This window comes from Camelus ferus, chromosome 3 (assembly GCF_009834535.1).
Source record: "Camelus ferus isolate YT-003-E chromosome 3, BCGSAC_Cfer_1.0, whole genome shotgun sequence".
NCBI lineage: Eukaryota > Metazoa > Chordata > Mammalia > Artiodactyla > Camelidae > Camelus > Camelus ferus.
The window spans coordinates 111,907,903-111,930,764 of NC_045698.1; the positions used below are offsets into that span (position 1 = coordinate 111,907,903).

A 22,862-nucleotide genomic window follows, 5' to 3' on the forward strand; every position below is an offset into this window, starting at 1 on the left:
ATAAGCAGCGTTTTAATTGCATTTGTATGCAATCTTCTCTCCAAGTGCCTTTCAAGGTGCTAGTCCTCGTTCAGCTTTTATTACTTTGGTGATTTAAATCTTCTCTCTCAGAGGTTCCCGTTAATAATGACTACTGCTACTTCAGATGCTGGTCCAACATAAAACTCGTCCCTCAAAAGAATAATGCTTTAAAACAGTTACATTTAACTTTATTATTACATTTTTAATTTTTTTCTCTGTTTGAACATTATGCCCTTAAACGTTTTATCAACCTGTCAGCTCTCGTAATGGCTAGAAGAGAGATTCTTTTTAGAAGCTGGGATGATGGCTCCCCCACTCTCTTCTTCTGCTCACCTTTAGTGTGGAGCAGAAGTGTTTGGTGCCACTGGATGCCATGAGGAGGAGGAGGTATATGAATGAGTGCATTTGGGGTTTTTTAATTTCCTTGTGGGTTTCAGCATCTCTTTGTCTGCATCTTGAGGCTGGGACTAGGGTGAGGCAAGTAAGGCACCAAAATTTGCGGGGATCAAGATAAATACTATCTTAATGCAGTATTAAGAGAATAAAATCACTAAAATACGACTTGCAGACCAGCTGTTGTTTTTGTGAATAAATCTTTTGACAGCCAGGGCCGGGGTTAGGGTGAAGTGAGTGAAGCAGTGCAAATGCAGACTTGGTGCTTGTTTTATTTAAAATTCTGATCTCTTGTTCACTGTGGATTTTGGGGTTTTTTTTTTTTTTTTTTTTGGCCTTCATTTGTATTCTCCAACAATTTTGCATTAAAATGTTACTTATTTTGATTCCTAAGTTTTTGGTGCCCTCTTAAATTGTGCACCTGGGTGAGTGTCTCATTTGCCTCCCCCTGTTCCAGACCCTGCTATAAATCTAAGTGCAAGGAACACTTTAAAAGGGATTTAAACATATGGAGAAATCCTGGGGGAAAGTTTTCATCCAATGAGTCAAAAATGTAGGGAAAATCTTAGCCCAGCACAGTTTCTTCCTCAGTATAGTGTGCACAGAAGCCCTCACTTTCTACTTAAAAGCAACCAAACAAGGGGCAGTGCCTGAGTTTATGGGAACCACCACATGGCAAACTCTTCTCCTTCAAAACCCTAGCCTGAAAAAGCAAAGTGTTTTCATAATTTTCCTTTGATGCTTTTTTATTCTAAGGAGGAGTTAGGGAAAATGAGTACTAATGTTGTGCTCAATTAGGATTTCTGTTATCTGGATAAAAATACACAGTCTTGAGCAGGCAGTGGGATCCTCCTGGAATATTTTAAACCTTTTTGCTTGATTGAGTGTCTTGTCAAACAAAACTGGCAGCCCCTCTCCCAGAGCTGCCTGAATCTATGCAGATATGATTTCTATCATGCCTTTATTATGTGTAGTCTGTAATAAGGATGAGCACATATAAATCATCTCTGGATGGCAGTTAGGATGCAATACTCAAAGGAGAAAGACATTTCTGCTTTCAAATGTCTAGTGATTTCAGATATTATATAGCAAGTCTCCCCTGAACTGCACAATCTTCAATTCTACTCAAGCCCCTCTGTGAAAGAATGAGACTTTCATATCTCTCTTTGCAAGAATTGCCAGTGAGATAAGAATTGTGTCACTAAGACCAGAGAGCACTGTATCTTTTTGGCTAGTCTGATGTCAAAGTTCCATTTGAAAGGAGGCTCATTCTGTAATTTGATTTAAGAGGCTGGTCTTGAGAGATGGTGGGGCGACCTTAGATTTGGAATCTCCTTTGCTCTAACAGGGCACGAGCCTTGCAGTGGGAAGGTATCAAACCACTGTTGACCTGAGTCTGCAGGAAGGACAAAGTGCACTTCTGGTGACATTTCAAAGAGTCATTCTTTCCCCTGAGTCAGGAACTGAGTCATAAAAGTCTCAACCTCCTCTCTCTGATACAAAGGGTAATTTGGTAGGGGAAAAAAACTCTCTGCAAACCCAAAGGCAAGAGCTTCAGAGGCTACTAATATCGCTGAGCACTTACTGTGTGCCAGATATTGAGCATCTCCTTGTATGATCTCATTTACTCCTCAGTAGACTGCAACAATGCGGGGACTAGTAAGACACCTGTTGTGCAGACAAGGGAAGGTCGACGAGCGAAGTCGTGATCCTGTGGTCACAGGTTTAGCAGGTCACGGATCAGGATTCAGACACACTGGCGCTGATCCAACTTCTCATCCACTGTGTTTTCACGTCCTGCATGGTCTGGGGCTACGTCACCTCTCAGACCTTAGGAAGACCAGGACAAGAGTGAAATAGCTGGGGAGGAAATCAAAGCAAGTAGGTGGTCAGAGGGTCTCTGGATCTCATGTCCGTTGCTGTTAAAAGGCAGTTTGTAGGACTTCTTCGGTTGGGTTGTGGTGTGTGTGTGTATGGACCGAGGGTGGCAGCGGTGACAGTGAGTGGGATAAATCCCACACTTATATTGTGAAGTCACACTGGTCTCTGGCCTGGGTTTTCTTTCCCTTTCGATGCCTTCTCTTTCTCTCTCCAGGAGTCTTGGATTTAACTGCTGTAGGTCCACCAGACCAACGCTCAACCTTTCTCACAGTGCCACACACATAGAAAATGACAAATGAGAACTTCCTATGGGGGGTCGGGCTGCCCTTGTGTCTGCCGCCCAGCTGCCCGGGTGCCCAGGGGGCTCAGGAGGATGCGTTCCTGGGGCAGAGCTGGGGGAAGCTCTGCACCAGGACACGAGTACCGTGAGGCCTGGGGCTGTGTATGTCTGTGCTTAGCACGGCTGTCGACTGGTTACGTCACTAGATCTACTCCTGGTACACAGGGAGACGTTGTGATAAAATAGTTCCCACCAAGCTGTTAGAGATTTAACCAGCCAACACACACATGTAAGCCTGCCCTTCCTTTTGGGAACATTGGCTCTTCGGGTGGGAGATCTTTGGGTGCGAGGGACATTCCCTGGAGCCCGTCATGCTGAGTGGCTTCTTTGCCCTGCAGTGAAAGGTGAGAGGTGAGGACTATCAAGCCCCAGGGAGAGGGGGCAATAAGATAAGGAAGGAGGCTTGGGGAGAGAGCAAAGAACAGGGAGAAGACAGACAGGAAGAGAGAAGCGTTTCATGACTGGAGTCTTTTTTAATGGGACTGAGGGGGAATGGTCATCTGAACACAAACCCAGGAAGCTGCTGTGACGTGCACTGTTTTCTACCTTATCTGCAGGCAGCTCCGGCCAGATAAGGGGTGTCACTGTGATTTCTCACTTTCAACTGCTCTGGCTGTGCAGCTGTCCAACCCCCATCCCACAGTGTCTGTGCACAGGCTACCCTGGGCTTTCTCAGAATAGTTGGCACAAGGATTCAGACTCTGTCAGTTGTGCTGCTGAGAGCTGAGATCCCGGATAGTAAGATGCGTGGTGCTCCACCACCACGTGGTGGGAAAAGCATTGCCCTGTAAAGTTCTCATTCTTCATCTGGTTGTTGCTTCTCAGACTACCTTCCAGAATTGTCAATGGTGGTCCAATCTCCATAAAAGTGCTTTGAATACTGTAAAGTCTAGACAGGCATAAGATGTTACTATGATTTAAGGTGGCAACGTAATTTCAAATTGGGAAGGGAGGTCTATGTGGAGGTCAGCTGGTCTGCCCCTTTAACTCAATGCAAAGTGATTTGCCCTTGAGTGATTTGATACTAGGGGTAGCAGATCCCACTCTGATGCTCTGGAGAGCTTTATGTGCTTACAGATCACTCAGAGTGCCTTTCACAGACTTCCTTAACTTTGAGCAGGGGCTCCTGCTCTGAGAGGTCCTTGTAACTCACTTACCAATCTCATTTTCTTTCCTTCAATCATCTGAACTGTTCTTTGTGGAAGTCGACGTTCCAAGCCCTGAACTTCTGTCATGCCTTGTGGCTTAGAAGTGAGGACACACCTCGCCAACTCTTGGGGGAGAGGAGGTATAGTTGAGGTGTTCCTGTGGCCAGTATTTGGTGGTGGAGGAGGGGCGGGGCATTTGGGGCCACTATACTGCTGATTGTTGACCTAAGAGAGCCCTCCTGGCAGTCCTTGGCCACATTCGGCCTGGCCTTTGGCAGCTGGAAGTTTGTGCCAGGTGACACTTCCTGAACTGTTTAACTTTTCTAACTTGGTGCAGACAAACTCTCGGGCATGGCCTAGATGAGCTTGAAGGATGCTGGCGTCTGCATACGGAAGACATTTAATACATGATTCACTCATTGTTTATACGGCAGCCCGAGGTCAGCAAAAGAATGCTGGAGAAACAGACAGAATTGCAGGGGGCCAGTTCTGGCCTTGGACAAACAGTGTGACTTGGGCAAGTTACTTGGCCTCTCTGAGCCTCAGCTTCCTGATGTATAAAATGAAGGCAGTGTCTGTTTCATTGGATGATGTGTGAAGACCTGAGGAGCTCATGCATGTGAAAATGTGGAGGACAGTTTAATTTGAAAATTGTCTAAGGGATTATAATTATTATTATTATTATATTAACATTATTCATCTCACTAAACAAACATCTCTATCTCCTTTGTGCAGAAAAGAAGGGAAGCATACATTCTTAGGACTCTAAGTAGCCAAAAAAGTCATTGTGTCAGATTTCCCATTCAGTGCCGAAAACCCCCACCAAGGAGGGGTGGTGTCTTTCCACGGGGAGCGTCTGGAGCTTGGCGAATTTCCTTCTCTGGCTGGGCCTGGAAGGGCCAGGCTGGTTGAGGGTCTACTGTCTTGGAAACTGTCTGAGGTTACAGAAATGGCTGTGACCCTGACCCTGCACTCAAGACCCTTCCAGGGCTCAATCATCTTTTTTTTTTCCCTTCAACAGGCATTTATTATGCTGCTGTGTGTAAGGCACTGTGCTAATTTTTGGGGATGCTATAGTAAACAGGGCACATAATGTCTTTGCTAAATGGCTGTGCTCAGAACTCCTCCTAAAAGGTTAAGAACCATAGTCTGATGGGAAAGATTGGCCATTCACATGAAAACAGTAACCACAAGGCAGGGAGTGTCTTGCTGTAGAGTGTATACTGTGAGTACCAAAAAGGGAGTACCTCTTGTCAGCTGGGCTGTTTGGGGAAGTCTGAGTGGAGAAAGATGTAGTTAGTTGACCTGATTCTTAGAAAATGGGAGAGTGAGGTTCAGTGCGTCTTTATTGCATAACGCCTGGAGAAACCACTCAGATCACAGTCTATGTGAACAGCAGCCCTCGGAGTTGAGCAGGGCACAGCCTGTCCATCTCTATATGGTGGCCCTGACTTGGTCAGGGGAGAGGAACCATCCTTGTCGGTGAATTATGGATTTCTTGAGAAAGTTACGATAACCACTCTTTTGTCATATCATGCCAACATGATGGAAAGACCAGGGGAGAAACGCTAAAGAAAATCACAGCAGTGTCACTGCTTGTGGAGTAACCTGAGTGTGCAAATAGGATTTTTTTTCCTTATTTTTCCGTTTAATTCCTTGAAATCCTTATTAAAGGAAGTGCAGAGTCTCCTACCACCCCTTGAATTATCCAAAACCCCAGGGCTTGCTTACTTCGCCTACAGGGTGGTCAGTCTTTATTGGACACTTGCCGAGGAGGGAACTGGAGTATGGTCAGCCTTCTCATGGTGTGGTTCCTCACTGGCCGTGGTATAACCGGGAAAGCATCCTTCTGCACCACCCTTGGAGGCCTCAGCTCAAGCCCAGTCGTGGTTGCACCAGGATCTTCAGCTCTCTTGGCTCACCCTCACTTGCTCACATGTCTTCCAGGGATAAAGCTGTCAACAGCATCATTGCTTAAGGGCTGGCTTCAAAGCCTACCCTTCACCACCCTAGAACATTGACCCTGCTTTCTCCTCTCTGACCCCTCCCCTGGGAGAGGGCTGCTTCCTTCCCAAACCCTCAGAAGGCAGAGGTTTCATTATATGTCTGTCTGAGAACAGTCAAGTGCTCTCACAACATCTCCCTTTGGAGGAAAGTTCTCTTTAGGGATTTGTAGTGATGAGCTGGTAACTTCTGCTGAAGGACAGGAAACCTCGCCCATGCTCAGCCTCTGGTAGGCAGCCCTTCGGTGGGCTGCCTCTCCACAAGGAGGTTTTACGGGCAGGTGGTCCAGGGCGGAGGTCGCCAGCTATAGAGTAAGAATTTGGATCTGGGTGCTGCGTCAGATCTGTGACCTTGGGCAGTTTATTTAATCCTCTCTGAACTTCAGTTTCTTCCTCTATGAAACCTTTATACATTGCCTACCTCAGGGGGTTGTTATGCGGATGAAACAAGATGATGCATGTAAAGCACTTAGCAGTGTGCCTGGCATAGAGGCAGTACTCACAGAACCTCGTCTAGAACTAGTAGTGAGAGATGAGGAAGAAGACGAGAAAGAGAAGAAGGAAAAAGAGGGAAACTAGATGTGGGGCTAGAACGGAGGAGCTGCAACAGATAGACAGCCAGCACCCACAGTCACCCTCCTGTACCCCTCTTCTATGCACCAGCAGCCGCCCCCCTTCCATCCTTCTGTTCCTCAGAAGCAGAAGACATTTTAACCAGGGCTTTCCTCCAGCTGCAGGCAGCGTGCATGCCATGTTTGCGCCGTGAGTTTTTACTTCTCAGCTTTCTCAGTGGATGGGATTCCTCTGAAACCCTGAGCTGACCCTCCCTGCTGTGAGGCCTCAGTACTCCCAGCCTCCAGGCAGCCCAGCACCTCTCCCAGGTTCCTCCACAGGCTGCCTCACCAGCCTCCACTCGGCTCCTCACAGCTGGTTCTGCCTGCTTGTGCCTTGGACACTTTGGTGACCCTGGGCCCACTTTCCATTAACCTTGTTCTGCCAAGGCTCACTGCAGGGGAGAGGGAGCTCTTCCCAGGATCCTTGGGTCCTCCGGTGGGCTGTCCTGTGGGACTGGTGCCTCTGGCCAAGGGATGGCCTCAGGAACTTAGCAAAAAGAGTCAGGCATGTGGTCTGTGCTGTGTCTGCTCCCATCCAGGCAGTGACGGGGTTGTGCGTCAATGAAACTCAACATTTGCATATTGAGTGCTTCTCAGCACCCAGTGGACAAAGAAAAAGTGGTGTGCTGTGGCTGTGACCTCCCTGGTAAAGGACTAAGGGACCCAGAATGCCTTGTACCTCTTGAGAGGCTGGCAAGCTGGGCTTCAGCAGGGCACTGTCTTGCACTCCAAGTCTAGTTCTAGGCACGGTGTTGTTTGGTGTCTCCAGACACATGATTACTAGCAACAGTTCTAGCTCGTCTAAGGGTGGGGACAAGGAGCACTGGCCCTTTCCCTCACTTACACATCAACATTTGTTGTGTTACCTTAAGCAAGTTACCTCTCTTCCCAGTAGGTTTCCTCATCTGTAAAGTGGCAACAGTAATGCGAGTTGTGATAAGACAGTGCTTGTAAGCACCTGTCACAGTGCCAGGCAGGTAGTAAATGGTTAGTTAACATTTGTTACTGTTTTTATTATTTGCATGAATAGCCCTTTCAATTTCCCAAAGCTTTCACACAGCTCTTACTTAAAATTTCAAGTCTTAAGGAAACTCTGTGGGAAGTCAGTCTCATTTGACATTTGAAGAAATTGAGGCACGGAGAAGTAGGGTGTCTTGGTTAGGTCAGATCTCCTGACTTCTAGGGCTGCTCCCTCCTGGACCCGAGGAAATAAATCCAGGGACGTTACTGTCTCCAGGCACAGCCCATACTAAAAGTTCCCACAATAGGCTTTGTTCCTCTGGTGTATGTTGATCCCTTGGTGAGAACTTGCAGTAAAATCTTACTCCTTCCTCAAGGTCCCACTCAAAAGTTATTGACTATGTAAAGGAAATTCTCCAACTCCCCAGGCTGAATTAACCCTTCCTGCCTTGTATTTTGGACCAATGTCTGATTAGGCACTTGAGATCATACTGTAACTGAATTGTAATTTACCACAAACTTTGCCAAGTAAAGACAATGTCTTTTACGTGTTTGTGTCCCTAGGAGTTCAGAGTAAATGCTGCCTGAATACTTGTTGAATTAATAACACTAATAATAGTACCAGTAACTATGATCCCATTTAATCCTTACAACACCCCTATGAGCTAGGTACTATTATTGTCCCCAGCTTCTGGATGGGAATACTGAGGTTTTGAGACATTAAGTAACTTGTCTGAGGTCACACAGCTAGAAAGTGGCTAGACTGTGATTTAAATCTAGATCTTATCATCTCCAGAGCTGAGCTCTCAAGCAGTTCCGGGTTCTCTCCTACCCATTCACGTGGAGCTTTTTCCTCCAGGTGGTACATACCTATCCCAAAGTTTCCCAGAAGCTGGTCCAGGCACGCCTGCCAAGAGGGAGAAGTAAGAGGGAGCTGGAGAATTGTGAGCTGAGTTGGAACAGAGGAACCTAAACAAGCTTATGGCCTCTGTATGAAGTTAAGAGGCAAATATCCTCAACTTCCCCAGCGTGCCTCTCCCTGAGCAGCCCCGTGGGTCAGCCACATGTAAGGCTGTGCATGTTGGAAAGCCTTTGAGAAATGGTATCTGTTCTCTTGTAGTTGACCTTTTGCATGGACCATGAGTCAGCTGACCTTTGCATGCCCCCTGGCCTGCAGCAGCTAAGGGAAGCACTTCTTGCCTATTGCTGCATCAGGTAACAGGAAGTTGCCAGAGTTCAGCCAGGACTCAGAGCGGGGTGTCATCAACTGACTCCCAGGGGGGAAATTTCTACCTGGGGAAACACCAGTGATGACATCAGGGGGACTGGAACTAAGGATGCATATACAATGGATAGTTGGAGCTTCTGAGTCAGGAGGCTACAAAGAAGGGACTTCTGCTAAAAGCCCTTGGAGCAGGTCCGTGACTGTGTGTGGGGATCCTGGGATCGACACAGCATGTCTCTGACCCCAGCTTTCTAGTTAAGTTCATGGCTCCTACCCACGGCTCTCATCACAGTCTCAGGATTGGAAGGGACTTTAGAGATAATCTAACCCAGCAAATATATAATATCCATCTTCCCCCTCCCCAATCCTGTGCCCATAGCAATGGCAGACATCACTAATTGATGGCAGTGTTCTCTCCGGAAAAGCCTAGATGCAGCCTTGGAATCCTTTAGTACTTCGTGGTCCAAGCAATATGGAGTTGGCCATAGACTCCAACCAGAACCTTCACCTTTTAGCTTAGTTCTCTTGACATGATTCTTTCCTGGGTCCTAGGGAGTGGGGGACTTGAATCCTGCTTGGGAAATATAGGGACTTCTGGTTTTTATTGGACATCAGTAGGGGCAACCCAGGTCTTGGAAAGGTCACTAGATTAAAGATACGAAGTCAAGTTCTGGTTTTGATGTTGCCACCAAGGAGCTGAGTGATCCTAGGCGAGGCACAACCTCCTTGGATCTCAGTGTCAAGGCCACATGAGGGCCATGGACCTTCTTTCGGAAGTCTGGCTTTGCAGTGCTTTGGTATGTCAAGATATGTATGTCCCTTGCTTCTAGGAGGCAGTGTCTACATGCCCAAGGTCACCAAAGGCAGCCATCTGACAGCCAAGCTGACACTTCCCACTCCCATGCCTGTAGCTGACCCTGACAACGTGGACTCCCCGTGGACTCAGTCCCAGAATGCTTTTCGTCCTTTTTGGCAGCGGGGTGGGGAGTCTAAGGAGCCACTACCAATTGATCAAAATTTGCAAGGAAAATAAAAACTAGTTGCCATCTGTTATGGGCTGAATTTTGTCCCTCCAAACTATTCGCCTTGAAGTCCCAAGCCTAGTACCTCGGAATGTATCTGGGGACAGGGTCTTTACAGAGGTGGTTAAGCTGAAAGGAGGTCATTAGGAAGAGCCCTGATCTCATATGACTGGTATCCTTATAAGAAGAGAAAACTTGGACAGAAACACGTACAGAGGGAAGACGATATGAAGATGCAGGGAAGAGAGGTTAACCAACAAGCCGAGGGGGGTGCTTGGAACAGGTCCTTCCCTCAGCTTCCCAAGGTGCCATACAGAAGAGGTCACCACCTTGACCTTGGACTTCCAGCCCCCAGGACTATAATAGATCTCTGTTGCTGAAGCCACCCACTCTGGGGTATTTTGTTCCGGCAGCTCTGGCAGACTCAGTTGCCATCCTTGCCTACATGGAATCTGGTAGGAGAAAAGCAAACAGAAGTACGAAATAATCAGAGCAGTTCACTTTGCTCTCATTCCCGTTGTAGAAGCCTGGTCTTAAAGACCTGGTGGGGTTTTATTGTCCAGGAGCCAAGAAAGTAGAAGCTGGAGAGCTATTTCCCTAATTCTCTGGCCTTGGGTGAGTCCTTAAACTTCCCTGGATCCCATGCTCTCATCTGTAGAGTGAGATTGGAGTCGATGTCTTCAAAATCCTTCTTAAGCTTCAGAATACTTTATTCAGGTACTGACTACTATATATAAAACAGATAAAGAACAGTTTTATTCTGTATAGCACAGAGAACTATATTCAACATCTTGTAGTAACCTAGAATGGAAAAAAATATGAAAAATAATATGTATTTATGTGTGTGTATAACTGAATCACTATGCTGTACACCACAGACTGACACAACATTGTATATCAACTATACATCAATAGAAAATAGTTTATTCAAACAAAATTTTAGGCAGAAACTTAAGAAGTAAAACCCAGATGAACACGAAGCTGTTTGGACAGAGGTCGAGGTGGCGGGTCTTGGGCCTGTCTCTCTCCTCCATCCCCTGCACCCTTAGCACAGCTAGAATTACAAAGACCCCGTCCCACATCAGAGGTTCTGCAAACCCAAGAGCCTAACATCTGAGTCCATTGGACTGTGGGACTCTGGAGAGAGGTGCTGTCTCTTAATTAACTTAGCATCGTGCCAGGTCCACAGCAGGCACTCAATAAATGTGGAAGGAAGGAAGGCAATGAAATGATAGAAAAAGGAGAGAATCAAATATTGCTACAGAGTTCCAGAGGCGGCCTCAGCCATTCAGATGGCTTTACAATGTTCTTTTTCATTTTGCTTTGGAAAAGTCACCTGGAGCTCTCTGCCGTCAGGCAGAGCCTGTTGGCTCACCAAGAACTTTGTTGCCATTTCTAGAAACTAAGGCCACAAACTGAAACTCAATCAGGCGCTGAAGCAGAGGTGATTGGAAACGGACTTAAATCTCTAGCAAAGGTTAAAGAGTTAAATCGCTATTTCAGGCCAGTGGGAGTTGGACCAGCTGAGAGTTGGGGAAGTTAGGAACTGGTTGGGGTCCAGGGAGGCTGCTTTCCTTCTCGGCTCTCAGCTAAGGGTTTGGCATTTCACCTGCTAGATGGCGCTGTCCTCTAAGGAAAGACCCAGATCTGCTCGAACGGGGCTCAGTCAAGGAAACAGGAACTGCTGAAGTTGAAAAGAACGGATGGGCAAGAGGCAGAGGGGATGGACGACAGCCCTCTCCCCAGCAGCAGCATCCCCTTTTGTGGTGGTTCTCGTTCTGTGTATCATTCTCATTTTGCAGTGTGGGTGTTTTACACACTACACCTGAAAAGTCACAGGGCCTTTTGCTCTGAACAAAAACGAATAAAAAAATGTGTGTTTGTGTGTGTGGTGTGTGTGTGTGTGAGCGGGGAAGATCACTGAGGTCCCTCCTCAAGGCTACAACTTACAAATGACCTGTCCCAGCCCCAGTCTTTGGCTTTGACTTAAACGAGATCAGGGGGAAGAAGAAACAGTCAGTCCTTTATCCATGCGGCCTGCCTAGCCGGACGCCTCAGACTCCTCGTGGCTTTGCTCTGAAGCCTTCTAGCTCAGCTTCAAACTGCAGGGGTAAATTGCTTGTAGGGTCTGAGACTCCCTTTCCCCGGGCAACGTTAGTGTTAGACTGACATGCTTGCTCCGTGTCTGCATGTGCAATCAGGGATGCAGCCTGCAACTGCTCCCACTCTATCAGCAGCCAGAAGGAAGGAAAACAAAGATAAGGGGGGGGGGGGATGGAAACCAGGAGGGGACCTAAGAGGAGGGATGGGAGGGTTGAGGAAAGGCAGGAGACAAGGGAACAAAGAACAGAGGTGAAGGGTGAAGGGGATGGGGAGGGGTGGGAGGGATTCATGGGACCAGGTGTCCAGAAAGAAAGGAAAGGGCCACGCAGGGGAGCCACGGTGGAGGAGAAAGGATGGACCAGTGTGGGAAATGAGAAGACCAGGAAGCCTGAGTGGAGCTTTCAAGTCCTTGCTAAAGCCAGGAAACTTAAAAGGCAGGGGAAGGAGGCTCTGCCAGGCAAACAGGAAAACAGGAAAACAGAGGGAGAGGAAGTCTAGTAATTAGTGAAAACCTGACCAGGGGCCCAAAAGCAGGGGAGAACCACTGTGATGGGGAGGTTGCCGAAAAGGAAGGCAGGAGATAGTGGCAAGCAAGCTCTGAAGCAGGAGGGTGGAAGCAAGGGAGGCAGAGAGCAGATCTGGGAAGGGAGAAAAAAACCCGAGGAGATGGAACAAGCAAAACACAGCACAGTAGAGAGTGAGGGAACAGGGAAAGAGCCATTAAAAGAATGCTTACCTTATAGTCGTAAAAACCGGAATGTGTGTATTTTGGCCTGCAGCCATTGTTCAGGAAACACAGTGTGGCTTTTAAGCAAATTGTGGAGTGGTTGTGTCCACACGTTGGTAGCTTGCCCTGGTCTGCTGCTTTGAAATGCAGCTGCTCTGCGCTGCCCACTTGTTGGCTGGCAGCCTGCTTTTGGGGACATCAGATGGAACCCACTGTCCACACCTAAGGTCATCCCCACTCGATTTATGGTGCTCTGAGTTCAGAGGCACCAGCTTCTCTTCCAGGGCAATCATTTCCCTTTGCAGGCCGAGAGCTGAGATGTGTATCCGGAAGGGTGACCTGTCCCTTGACTCACTGGTTCCTCGGAGGATGTTTGTTGGTGGGACTGGTGCAGAAGCTCTGGTGGGGCAGAGGGGGAGACATGTTGAAGGTGATACAGGATGGAGGTTAAGGGAAGGGACCCTGAAGTCTGATGGCCACAATTTCGTTCCCAGTTTTATCATTTTGCTGTGTAAACTAGCATATGTTTCTTTGTCTCTCTGAGCCTCAGTTACTCCTCTGTAAAATTGGGCTCATAATCATACCTATCTCACAGGGTCCTGATGAGGCTTAAATGAGATGGTCAGTGGGGCTAGCGGATCATACTGATGCTCATTAAACGTTAGCTGTTATTTGTATTATCATTAAAGACCAGATAACTCTGTGTGTATATGTGTATTTGGGGGCTCAGCCCTTGACTGCAGACTAAGGGGCTTAGATCTGAAGGTGTTTTAGCAGGGAAATGATCCGTGCGAATCACTGTTTGTGAAAACAGATCCAGCAGTGACATGTGGGCTGCTTTGGGGAGTAGGGGAGACCATTTTGGTGACCAGAGCATGCTTGAGATAGTGGGTGCCTGGATCAGGGATGGAGGTGCTGAAAAAAATGTAAAGGGGATTTTGAGAGGCAGCCCACCCAATGACTGGATGGACAAGTGGTGAGAGAGGGACATTTTAAGCATGACTCCAAGGTGTGGGGGCCTAGAACAGGGGTCAGAGGGCGCTCTCAAGCTAAGAATGATGTTTTACATTTTTGGAGGGTTCTAAAAAACAAAGAACATGTCACAGAGAAAGTAAGTGGTCTGCAAAGCCTGGACTGCTTCCTGTTTAGTTTAGCCCTTCCCAGAGTCACCCTACCTCTGGCGCAGCCTAGGGTATCAGGAGAAGACTCTGCCCCAGAAACTGGGAAGTCCAGTGGGGTTTGGAGAAAAAAGTACAATGTCCCCCAGAAAATTAGAGCACTGGGACTAAAACTGGAGTGAGGTTTTTGTGTGAGTAACAGACAAATTTAAGAGTCACATATTCATTCCACAGGGATTTTTTGAATGTGGCTCAGGAGACAGACCTGGTTGAATCCTCGCTTCATCTTTCTACCTGTAACCGTCACCAAGTCATCAACCTCTGTGTGTCTCACTTTTCCTACTTGTAAAATGTAGATGATAATTATACTTACATCCTGGAATTTTTTTTTTTTTTGAGGATTAAATGTGATAAGACATGTAAGGCATTTAGACAGTGCCTGGTGCACAACACAGAGTAAATATTAGGGTTTATTATTTTTACTTTATTTATTGTTTATTTTATTGTACTATCACATTATTATTAATATTTTATTTTATATAGTATTAATTTTATTGTATTATTTTTGTCATTAAGAACCTAGAAGCCGAGAGATGGAAATGGCATAGGCTAAACCACAGTAAGAGGGTGAACTGGTCTGATAAGTAACAGGAAGAAAATACCACTTGCCCTTATTATTATTATCATCCATATCCTCACCCTTTTGCTGTTGTTAGACCTTGGGGTCTGGTTTTGGGACCCCAGTGTTCTCATTCAGAAAGAACAAGGTTTGCTAAGATCCCCTTCCAACTCCCTCTTTTTTATTTTTTGTCAATTTCTTCCTCCTTCCCCATCTCCCTTTCTCCCTTCCCTCTGTGCAGTTACAAACACGCTTAATTCTCTTTGACATTTCTGACAGCCAGGTCATCTCTCCGCATCCTCTTTAAAAATCCTGATCATGTAAGAACTGATTCTATTTTCCCCTCATTCCCAGTGATCTCTCTTCCCTTTGCGGCCCCTCCCCCTCCAGGCATTTCCAACAAAAGAGTCAGGTCATTTTTCACGCGGTATCAGCCAAATGTCAGCCTCCGAAGCATTTGTCCTTTGTTTCTTTGAGTGTCGGAAGTTCTCCGTCTTCCCAGTAGGACTTTTTGAGAGCATGGAGTGGATCCCAGAATTTCTGATCCTCCCTGCTGCAACTGAGCCTCTTCCCACACTCTGAGAAAAAGGACTAGGGGGAGGGAAAAAACCAGACCAGCGGAGGAGCAAGGCACGCAGGCCTGGCCGGCTCGCGGCCGGCCGCGGCGCGGGGTTTGTGCTGGCGGGCACGCTGCGCCCTGCCGGGTTTACTGCTGCCTTGAGAGGCCATTTGAGAGGAGAGAGATCAGGGTCATCCAGATAAGGCAGAGAATATTCAAACTGGAAGCAAAAAGGGGCTGTTTTCCCAATAGTAAGTAATCAGGGAAGAGGAGGATGTAATTTGCGGATTAGGAAAGTGAACAAAGAACATAAAATTAACTTTATAGCAAAGGGGGAGCCCAGTCTGCTTGAAGAAATAAACCTCCAAAAAGCATAATTGTTGATAAAAATCAGACTGTTGATTTAAACCAAATAGGAAATATGGCCAAATCAGGCAGAGGAGGGGGGCTCAGTGGAAGCGAAGGTTGAAACTTCAGGAAGGGATGGGAGGCCGAGAGGGGCCTGGGAGACCTGACGTGCGTGTGTGCGTGCGCGTGTGCGTGTGCGCCTGTGTGTACACGTGCGTACATGCCGAGGGAGAGATGTAAGATCAAAGATCTCTGCGTAAAGGCAGAGAGATGAGGGTTGTGCCTTTTCAGGATGCCTAAACTGCCTTCATTTAGGGATTGTCTTTCTTTTGAACTGACAAGAACACATACTACACTTGATCTGAACCAACAGGCCAAGAAGCCAGAGGACTGTCTTCATTTTCGAAGTGGCACTGACTTCCAAGCACTGGTAACCAGCACATATGCTCTCACATGCACCTAGTCCCAACCCCACCTCTTCCTATTTTTAATTCTTAAATACCCACAAAGGCTCACCTGAAGCCCAGGTGGCTCTCCCCGTGGACACCGGTGCTGACTCTACTACCAAAGCAGCAAAGTCCCAAGGTCATGCCTTTGATCCTGAGGAGGTGAGACCAGGGCTTCTGTTCCCTTTATCACAGACCGGCTCACCAGATCAGGCTAATACCCTTGAACTGGGCAGTGAGAATCTAGCTGTGTGCTGTTAGCTGCCTGGTACTTCCCCATGCCAAGTCTTCTTGGCCCCGCATTGACTAGGAGGGGCACTTACATGGTTCTTGTCTTTGAGCTGCTGAGGCAGGACTCTTCCTAAGGACCGAGGTTCCAAGAAGCATCCCTAAGTAGCAGTGTGTTCAAAATCTTCCTTCCCCCTCTCGGTCCGTTCTCCTCCTTGCTTCGTCTTGCTCTGACCCCTGGAAGTCACATCCTGGGAATTCCTTATTTTCTGGCTTTCCGTAGGGTCCAGCTTATGGAAGGCACCAGTAGGCTGGAGGAGAGAGAGAGAGGGTGGGGAATTATTACCTGAACACCCTCCCCACTCATCAGCAGGCAGGCAGTAGCTTTCTCTATGGAAGTTCAGGGCTCTCCTACAGCTACAGCTTCAGTCTCAGCTACAAGTTTCTTTGGGTTTGGGGTCCTGGCCTTATCCCTTAAGGCACAGGGGTGATCCTGGTTCCCCCGCAGCTGCTACAACTGGAATAGTTCACCAGCCTTTGCTGGCTTCCTTTAAATGTGCCCTTGCATCTAACAGTCCCTTCATTATGCTCCCTTCTAATGCCCCTATTTGAATGCACCATTCTTATAGGACCCTGGTGGACACAAGTCATTGAGAGCTCCTATCTGGAAACCAGAAGGCCTGGGTCGTTGCAGGTCATTGGGCAAATTGCTTTTCCTTACTGGCCTCAGGTTCTTCATCTGTGAAATGGGCATGATGGTGAGGTCATCTTCCAGCTAAAAGATTCTGAGATTCTGTTTCTGCTAGTGGTGTGGTGGGCAGGGCTTCAGAGGAAAAAGAAACAAGAGTTTGAATCCTGGTTTTGACACTTACTAAGTGTGTAATCTTGGCCAAGTCTTAATCTCTTTGAATATTGGTTTGTGTCATCAGTAAAACAGGGAAGACAACCCTTTCCTTGAAATTTGAAGGGGAGGTTTAAATAAAATTACCTGTATAAAAGCAGCTGAAGCAGTTTTCATGACACAGGAGGCATCCAGTCTGTGTTAGAGCCTTTCTCTTCTTTACCGGCTATCTTGGAAGGAAAATGCTTGAACAAGAAGGGAGAGAAGTGTGTAGATTCTGGAGGTCCCCATCCTTTCCACCTCTAATTCTGTGTATTTATATTTGCTGACATCTCAGCAAACAGATTCTCATACACTTATCCTTTTCAATCTGTCTGGTCCTTGAAGATTTCTCCCTGGAACCATTCCTCTAAAAGGAGGGCAGGCCCATGGTTGGCTGGAAGGAGGGAACCAGAAGAAGCAGGCCCTGGGCACCGTGCCACTCACTAGCCTGGCATTCTGACCAAAATGGGTTTCTTTCAGCTCAGAGCTCTCTGGGGCAGCTGACACATTTCAGGGACCTTCCCTTTCCTTCTTTATGCAGATGTCACCTTTTTAACTGAAGGGTTGAGCCTCTCATTTTTCATGGTAATTGCTCATACTTCGATTTTAGGACAAAAAGAGCTCTTACCCAACCCAACCCATTGTCCTGCCTAACCCAAACTTGCCGTAAGTGATTTTTGCACAGAGATTTAAAAAAAAATTATGGAGTGGGACTCTTGAAAATTTTGCTTGAAGTTACAGTATTTAAGTGTGTGCCCTGCCACAGATAGATTCAGATGTGGACAAAACTGAAAGAAAATTTCTCAGTTATTCCTTCTATTCATTCTCAGTGTCCTATCTATATCCGCCCATAGTTGACCAGAGATCCTCTGGCCAGGATCTTTACCAGGATCAAACAGAGCCCCATAATTCTGTCCCTATTAAATATAAATTTACATGTTTTAGATCTGTTAGTGCCCATTGAATGCTCTCAAGTGTATAATAATTTGATCCTTTCTTCTGTCTATCCATCCATTCATCCACCCATCCACCACCAGCCAATTGACAAATATTGATTGAGAGCCTCTCGTGCACAAAATGTGGTGGTAGGCTTTCTATAATAATTAAAAAAATTTAACTGAACTGTATGTCAGTCACAGTTCCAGACTTAAAGAGCATAGAGTATATTTGCAGACCCAAAACAAAAAAAGGTAAAAAGTTCTCTCACAATACCAATGCAAACAAGGGCCAAGTGTCCAGTAGTGATAATAAGGATTGTTAAAGTTCAAAGGAAAGAGAAAACACAGTGGGGCAGAGTAATAAGGACTGACTTTAGAGAAGAAATGGAAATAGAACCGTGCCTTAAAGGATGAGTAGAATTTGTGTGAATAGAAAGAAAGGGGAGAGCTGCCAGAGAAGGCATGGGGACAGGGGAAATGGGAAAAGATGGGGGATAGAATTCTAAATGTAGATCTGTTTGGCTGGACTGGAGGGTTGAGTAGTAAGACTAGAAAGATTGATTGGGACTGGTTTCTGGAAAAGAGGCTGGAATTTGAAGCTGAGAAGTATGAGCATTGTCTACAGGTAATAGAGAGCTCCTTAAGACTGTTCTAGCTGGGAGGGACATCTGGTAGAACTGTGCAGTATGGAGTTTGTATTATTTACTGACTCGCTGGTTCATAGATTCATGCAACAAGAGTTTAATGAGCTCTACTCTGTGCTAAATTCAGTGATCATGGCTGGACACTAGTTATTATGTTCTGGTTCCTTCAGAAATCAAAGGAGCCCTTGCTTTGGTGAGAATTTCTTATCCATCCAATCAAGGCCAAATAGTTAACCCAGAGAGCAAAACCATTGCAGTTAACTATTTTTAAAAAACTTTTATTGTAAAATTAAACACAGGTATAGTAAACTAAACCAAACAGATGTGTGACTTAGTTAATTATCATACAGTGAATATCCTTATAACTACCATTCAAATCAAGAAATGGAATTGCCAGCCACTCCTGAAAACTCCTCCATGTGCCTCATTCCAATTCCTCCCTACCTCCAGAAGTAACCACTACCCTGACTTTTATAGTAATCACTTCCTTGCATTTATTTACGGTTTTATCACTCAAGTGTGCATCCCTCAACCCGACGGTTTAGCCTTGCCCATATATTTTTTAACTTGAAATGCTTTTTAGGTCTCTTTTAATCTATAGGTTCCCCTCCTGTCTCTTTTTTTCCCCTTACGATTTATTGGTAGACAAATCTGGGCCATTGGACTTGTCATGTTTCCAACAGTCAGATTTTCTGACTGCTCACTCAGGTTGCAGTTCAATGTGTTCCTGCATCTTCTGTATTTCCTTTGAATTAGGAGCGAGATCAAGAGGCTTGATCTGACACAGGTTCAATTCCTTTAACAAGCTTATAGGTGGTGTTATGTCTTGTGTCTGATATACACTATTTTTTTTTTTTGATATTAGTTAAAGCAGATGCTCAAGGTCTACATTCATTAATTCATTGGGAGTTGAAAAATAGTAATATTTTAGTGCCATATCTTGTTTTTGTTACCTGGGATAAATTTTAAAAGTAAAAAGAGAGACTTACTTTCATCTGCTATTTTGTTACAGAGTACTACATTTCATATAGGATAACGTTTGATTATTTCCTTTTATTTGCCCATTTTTCAAGATAGCAATTGGATCATTGTTTCCTCAGAAGTTGACCAATTATTATTTTTAAAGTACATGTCATGAATTCTTGGATTTATATATATTTGATGAGTTTCAGTCTACTGCACAGCTTAAATCTTTGGGCAGTGGAAAACTCTTCAAGGTGCTTCCTGAATTCTTCTGACATGACCCTCGTTGTTTTTGACAGCTTCCTTCTAACTGCATGTCAAGATGTTCCAAACTCATGGCTCTTTCATGCTACAGACCTGGAACTAGCCTTTTCTCCGAGAAATCCTGGTTTAGCTCAATGGGATATGTCATTTGAAGATCAAATCTGAGTGCTAGAGATGTTTACAGCTACCTGGTTAACTTCTGTTTCTAAATCATTTTTAATGGAAGGAGCTGGAATAAATAAATACCTCATGAGTTCATATTAATATTTCTAATTCAGATTCATATCTACAGGATGTTTGCTTAACATCTTCTGTTTTGCCTTAGTAGCTCCTTTCACCAGAAAACCCTTGAAGTTGCAGGGGATGGTAGAATTAGAATATCCCATTATTAGCATTTGCTTTTTTCCCTACTTTACATGTATAACATTCTCAGAGTAATAATACTTGTCCTATCACTGACATTATTATTACTGAGAGCAGATAAGACATTTCTTTGCATATGCTAATCATCTCCTCATCTTTTATAGTTGTAGCATTTTTGCATTTTAAATCATATAGCCATTACATACTTGAGTCGCTACCTTTTAACCCTCATTTAGTCTTTTATCTACAAGTAACTATATATCTAATATTCACCAGCAATACCTGTCTGAAACTTGCTCTCTAGTAGACTCCTTAGGAAGGGCTCATGGGAATAATATTCTCTGAGTCTTTGCATGTTATTAGCAGTTTGTGTGATTTCCTGGATAAAAAATCCTTAGCTCACATTTTCTCTCCATGAATATCTTAAATACATTACTCTAATTTCTTCTGGCAAAAAGCTTAGCTGTCAAAGAAAAAAAATCAGAGAATAATTTAATTTGATTTCTCTTATAGGTTATCTAGGCTCCTTTTGCCTGGATATCCAGATTTTTTCTTTTTCTTTAAAATACTTAAATTTAAGAATTCTTTTGGACTATGTCTTAGTTTTGGTCATTCTGGGTCAGTATTCTCAGATACCTGGCGTATTTTTTCAATAGTTCATATCATTTTTTGTACTGGGAAAGCTTTATTGAATTGCAGTTCTGGGTTTTTGTTTGTTGTTCTCCTCTTGTGATTCCTTTGCTTTCTTCTTCAGGGTCTCCTACTAGTTGTGTATTGGATCTTCTTTGCCTGTCTTCCAGTTAACTCTTTAATGTATGTTCCAATTGTTTGGATTTCTTGATAATTCATAAGAGGTCTGGGCAAATGTGTGTCTGTTTAAAAACTGATGATGTATGATCTGAGGTCATGACTGAATTTTTTTTTTTCATATTGTTTTCATTTTATTAGGCAGCATTGGAGAAACTGAACTATGGTCTCCAAAGAACGGTATGCGTTTACAGTACAACAGCAAGCCAGTAGGAGAGACAGTTTGGTGCCCTGAGACTTCTTGGATCATACAGCCTAAAAATCTGAGCCGGGCACTGGAGGTAAGAACCTCCTACCTTTATGGGATTAGAAATCCTTTCTTTGCCTTTTCCAACTACTAAATCCTGTCAAGAACAGGAAAATCTCACTTTCATCAAGCATATAAGTTTAGTAAGATTTCATTTATTTGTTTCACGACAGAACCTAAAGTAGAAAGGATGAGGGTGGCTCTTGAGGCAGGGAGAACAATATGAGCAAATGTATGGAAGCTAGTGTGAGCAAAACATGTTTGTGGCTTAACAGAGTAATTTTTAAAGGAGAAGAGGTAAAATAAGTATCCCTCAACATCCTATGTTCTATATAGTTTGAAGCAAAATCATTCATTATAATAGTGTGAAGTTGCTGGTCCACATGACCTGGACTTTGATGCTAGTTTCCTACTGCTACTGGAATGAACTAATTACAAATCTAGTGGCTTAAAACAGTGCAAATGTATTCTCTTACATTTCTGGAGGTCAGAAGTCTAAAATGGGTTAAAATCAAGGTGAGTTAAAATTGAGTGTTGGCAGGGTTTCAAAATCAAGTGTTGGCAGGATTTCTTATGAGGATCTGGGGGCAGAATTTGCTTCCTTGCCCATTTTAGCTTCTAGCCATTAGTATTTCTTTGTTTGTGGCCCTTTGTTCCATCTTCAACTCATATCACTCCAATCTCTGCCTCCATCGTCGCATCACCTTCTCCTCTCTGTAGCCAAGTCTCCCTCTGCATTCCTCTTATAAGAACAGTTGTGATTACACATAGGGTCCACCTGGATAATCCAGGCTAATCTCCCCATCTCAAAATCCTTCACTTAATCACAGCTGAAAAGTCTCTTTTGCCATGTAAGGTAAGGTTAACAGGATCTGGGGATTAGGACATGGCTATCTTTGAGGGGGCCACTATTTAACCTACCATATGCATAAATTTTTTTTTTTACAAAAAAATCCCTAGTAACAGAGAGAAGTAAACTCATTGACAGGTTGAAGTGATAGGGCTGAAACTTGAAACAGTCTCCTGAAAGCCTGCAATTTCTTTGAGGACTAATGTTTTACCTTAACATTTTCTTTAAATGTTTGAATTTTCTGGTTTACTCTACATTTATGCTCACTAACCTGTAAGAATAACCTCTCTACCCTACTTCCCTGCACCCAAAGAAAAAGGGATCTGAGAAGATGTGTTGTGATTCTTCTATGACTGTAAGGACTGCGTCACACCCTGGTAGTAACTGTATCTAATTCGGCTGGCACCGCATTGCATCATAGGAAAGAGTGCAAATTAAGAGGTGATATTAGTCCCAATGATAGCTGAGTCAGGCCTTGCCCAGTAATCTGGGGTGGGGGAGAGTGTACCCTATAGATTCTGACTGTCTCTTGCTCAGAATCCCCATTCATGCCTGAGTCCCTTGCATGAGGTAGGAAGTCTCTGTGGGGCATGAGGTAAAGACAATCGGTAGAACTTGTTCTTCAGTTAGAAAGTGAGTCCCTGGAGGTCATGGATACCATCTTCTCCAGTGCTGATCCTCATGGAATGCTCGTCTGTGAACTGATTCTCAGAATGAAGCCTCCTGGCCTTCCCGACTCAGGGTTCATGCATGGGCTCTCTTTCTCGCTGGAGGGCTTGCCGTGCACAGAATCAGCATCCTGGGCTTGGTTTCTACTGAAGGAAGAGTGAGGAGCCTCTTCTCTGCCCTGCAGCTCTTCGGATGATAGGCCAAGCTGAGTTATTATGCACACTTCCTTCGGCTCCTTCCTCGCCCTCCACCCCCAGCCCCTTCTGCTCTGTAACTGCTCAGGTTCCCAGGACAGTTGAAATCCGACCAGCCAGGGTGCTATTTTTAACTTCTCTACACATCACAGCTGAGGACTTGGTCCCCATACAGTTCTATCCACGGCTGCTGTTTCTTCCTCTCTGAGGATGCAGGTGTAAAGCCAATGCCTGTGCCTGGAACGGAGCGGGCAAGAAGTTCTCTCTCCTGGTAGACCTCAGCAT

At 45.2% G+C, this 22,862-nt stretch overlaps 1 protein-coding gene across 4 annotated transcripts in view; it reads left to right on the forward strand.

Annotated features, from left to right (window-relative positions):
* Positions 1 to 22,862, forward strand: part of LSM11 (LSM11, U7 small nuclear RNA associated) — a 770,814-nt gene that overhangs the window by 301,097 nt on the left and 446,855 nt on the right. For all 4 annotated transcript variants that reach the window (XR_004318853.1, XR_004318856.1, XR_004318855.1 and 1 more), the window contains exon 9: positions 20,759 to 20,898. The gene's annotated coding sequence lies outside the window, so the exon portion shown is untranslated. The remainder of the gene's footprint in view (positions 1 to 20,758; positions 20,899 to 22,862) is intronic.